The following is a 4,090-nucleotide window of genomic DNA, read 5'->3' as shown; positions in this document are numbered from 1 at the left end:
GTAGTGGACACGACCGAACACCTCGGCGATCCACGAGCGAGAGGGAGTCTTCACTAACAGGAGTTAAGAAAATTGAGTTTTTGTTCCACTGTGCGAGTGGTGTTTTTTTTTAGGTCTCTATTTGCTATGTTGTCATTTTTTTCGATAAAATAATTATTAAATAAATTTGCTATGTCTGAGGGATTCAGTATGTCCGATCCATTATATTATTATGTCAATTTATTAATTTGTCTTTTTGTACTGTTTTGGCCCATTTCATTTTTTATGACCGCCCATGTTGCTTTACCCGTATTTTGACTATTCATTACAATTTTTTTGTTTGCGAGCTTTTTTGCGACTGAGGTGCACTTTTTTAATAGTTTGTTGTAAGCTAGGTATGCTTTTCTATCACTTAATTTTTTACTGGTGTAGTATTTATATCTGAGTTTCCTATTTGTTACACAGCTATTTTTTAGGCCCCTAGATGTCCACTGCAACCTACGGAATAATTTTATTTTTATTTTCTTTATTGGAAAACAGAGGTGATAGATTAGGCAAAAGGTATCATAGAAACCGTTAAAAGCAGCATTCATGTCTGTAAGTGTGTAGACCTCCGCAAATGAGATGCTCCCCAAATATTTTTTAAAATTTTCTATATTCTCCTTATGTTCTTTTGTAAATATAATATTCCTTTGGGGCGGCTTTAAAATTTTTTAACTGAAATTTTAGTATCTGTGCCGTATTGTGGTCGGATAACCAAAGAGGTATAGTAGATCCGCACCCATTTGGGATGTTACTTATAATTAGGTCTATGCAAGATTTTTCCTAGTCGGTTGGTTTATATGCAATGAAAGGTTATACTTTTTCAGGATATCTTTTAATCTCGCTGTATTTGGGTCAATATTCAGCATATTTCGCACCCCCCCTGGAAGAAGTATGCAAGTCCACTTGTGCGATATTTTTTTTATTGCACTAAAAAATCGAGGAGGAGGTAATACATATTGTCAATTTTTTTCATAATTTTTATCTTAAAAATGAAGAAATTATGTACAAATATGTAAAATATTGCAACATTAAAACATCTAAATTTCCATAGCAAAAACGAAGTAAATACATTTGCACTTAATTGTTTAATAAAGTTCCGTTTGAATAATAGCATATTAATAGTTACGTACATCTTCCACGAAGACTTTAAAAAACATTTTCGCGTATCTATTGTTGCATACTTATTTTAGGATATTATTTGGTGGGTATCGTAGTGCAAGTTCAGTTGCGTAGTTTTTCCACGAAACTTTTGTGCACATTATCGATGCCTAGTCTAGATGCCCAATTCTTCCACGAAGCTTTTATTCGCATTATAATATATAACAATTGATACGTTATTTTCTACGTAGATATCTTTGTGCAAGTCTAGTTGCTAATATTTTGCGAAACTTTTGGCGATGTTGTATTTTATACCGATATTGATACATTTATTTAGATGTAATTAAGTCATTAACAAAGCACAAATTAACTAAGTTTCAGTCATTTAAGTATCCAATCCACTACTTTTTGCACTAAATACCCCTGTAAGACTGTGTGTTTATCAAAAATTCGTCCCAATGATTACTTACCACGTGGTAAAATTATCGGTCTTTATGAGTACAAGATCCATTTTAAATTCTGTCTCTCTCTTCAGTGAATCGTTATCGTAGTTATCGTGATAAATTTTCAACTTTCCAGAGCCGCATGAGTTAATTTATCAGCTTATGCGTGTATTGCCAGCGTGACAAGGTATGTATCTATACGTCTTTTGGAGCAGTAAGCAACAATCGGTGTGTCCCCAATTATAGAATGATACAAGTTTTTATATGTATTTTAAGGATTATTGTAATCAAAAGGACATACTCGTAATGGTCAGACGTTTAAAAATGCAACAACCTGATTCAAAACTGTTGCCATCTTTTCGTATGTACGATGAGGGAATACTGACTGTATTCTTTTCAGGTGGTACTTGATCGACCGGACGCCAACCTTCCGCAGACCTCCACAGATTGTACTTGCCACTGGAATGTAGTGCCTATCCTAGTGTTGACGCTATTTGTCCAGTAAATTGCATTTATTTCCAGGCCTTATGAAACTCCTGGCTCAGACAATGTTCCTATCCTGGTTGCTTCACAGGTCCGGCCACTCTTCAACAAAGCGTATAAAAGCACCTATAAGTTTTGGACCAAATAAAAACTGTTCTTTCTTTATAGGTTCAGCCAAACCAACGCAATCTCAAGCGATCAGCCGGCGTGCAGTGATGGCGATTAGACTTAGGGTTCGGCCAAACCAACGCGATCACAGCGCGATCAGCTGGCGTGCAGCGATGGCGACCAGACCTAAATGCATTGTTCGCCATCGCTGCACGCCAGTTGATCGAGTGTGAACCTTATAGGATTTGGAAGCGATGTCACCAACGAGTTCAATGTGGGTAGCTTTTGTAGTCATGCAGACAATAAATATCACTATATTATAGGCTTCTATAGTTTTGTTCCCTTGGACATCAAAATTTAAAAGGGTCCTTCAAAATCGTCTCCCTTGTTCATGAATTGTCTAGATTGAGATACTTGCTGTTCTGGTAAATCTACCATTATTTGTACTTTGGCAGTAGCATTCAATTTAGCACAATTGAAACATCTGTGCACGTATTTTCTCGCCAATAGTTTCGCCTTGATAATCCAAAATGTGGAGCTGTATCAGCTTTCTTATGAATTATAGTATTAATTATTATAAACGTTTTCGACTTTCTCCACGACGCGGTTTGCAACAATAGATTTCCACCTATTCGTCTCTCCAGACAGCTAGGCGATCACAATAGAAAAACCTGTTCACAGTGTTCGAACATCTGTGAGGTTATACCCTATATAACCGGATAAATAGAATACTGCATATCTACAACATGTCCTGTAATGAAGCTAAGAAAAAAAATTACGACTGGTTGAAACAGATGGACTATATGGAAACTGAAAAACTATTGATTTGTGAATTATGATCTTAATTAAAAAAACTATTGATTTGTGAATTATGCTCTTAATTAAAAGCAGTGCGTTAATTTCTTATTTCATTCTTATTCATAGAGATTTTTATAAAAATTTGTTTATAAAATATTGCTGAGCTTCGTGGAATTGTTAAACGTAAAATTATTAGTTACCTACTCATGTTAGAAATTTTAAACATTGTGAAGAGCAGCTTTATCCTAGGACAAGTTTTTAAAAACTTAAATGGATAAGGCTAATTTGTAATGACAATGTAACATGTGTTTCATAATAAAATATTTGTATTTGTATTTGTATTTGTATTAGGTTGGTATTCTTCACATTACTTCTTCTCATTTGCTTCATCCAGTTTACTCAAAGCACCACATAGCTCAAGACGTGGTAAAAAAATAGTTTTTAGAGAGCACTTGAGTTTTTTAGCAATTAATTTCGTTTCAAATCCTTCATCTAGTTGATAGTGAACGGCTGCAGTTTATTGCACTCACAGAGGCATCGCTAAATTAATTATATTGTATTTTTACTCGGCCTGCATCCAACGCCTTCCCGCTACCTTTATCAGGTCGTTAGACCACCTTGTGGATGGATGTCCTAACGCTGCGTTTTACGGTACGTGGCCTCCGCTCCATAACCTTGCTGCCCCATCGGCCGTCAGTTCTGCGTACTATGTGCTTCCAACCGCGCGATGTGGAAGTCATTGGGGGAGGCCTATGTTCAGCAGTGGACGTCCTGTGGCTGAAATGATGATGATGTATTTTTTCTCTGTATCTATACATAGATAGTATACCAACCTATATCTGTATTTCGTCAATGTGAATCAAATCCTGCCATATCTTAATCCAATCTTTTTCTAATGAGTTACTTATCTTTCCATCCTTACTAGTTTTTTATCAGCCAAAGTTTTTGTTTTGAAACAAATAAATACTTTCTATTCTATTTCCATTAGAATCTTAGCCATGACTGTAATTAACGCTAAGCTCCAGCCAAGGGGATCAAAAAGTTTGATCAGATGTATCAGATAAAATGTTACGTTTCATGGTTGGTTTTGCAATTTGTGGTATATTCACATTGTATTGAAATCTGTGCTCAAATTC

General features: G+C 35.6%; 1 long non-coding RNA gene across 1 annotated transcript; it reads left to right on the top strand.

Moving 5' to 3' along the window:
• Positions 1-2,333: 2,333 nt before the first annotated feature.
• Positions 2,334-3,380, top strand: LOC114351350 (uncharacterized). Its single transcript, XR_003655775.1, has 2 exons — positions 2,334-2,855; positions 3,306-3,380. It is a non-coding gene; the product is annotated as an uncharacterized LOC114351350 (long non-coding RNA).
• Positions 3,381-4,090: the final 710 nt, after the last annotated feature.

Source organism: Ostrinia furnacalis, unplaced genomic scaffold (genome assembly GCF_004193835.3).
Source record: "Ostrinia furnacalis isolate ACB-3 unplaced genomic scaffold, ASM419383v2 OfSCF1131, whole genome shotgun sequence".
Classification (NCBI taxonomy): domain Eukaryota; kingdom Metazoa; phylum Arthropoda; class Insecta; order Lepidoptera; family Crambidae; genus Ostrinia; species Ostrinia furnacalis.
Note: the sequence above shows the minus strand (reverse complement) of the source record. Positions and strands in the feature narration are given on the sequence as shown.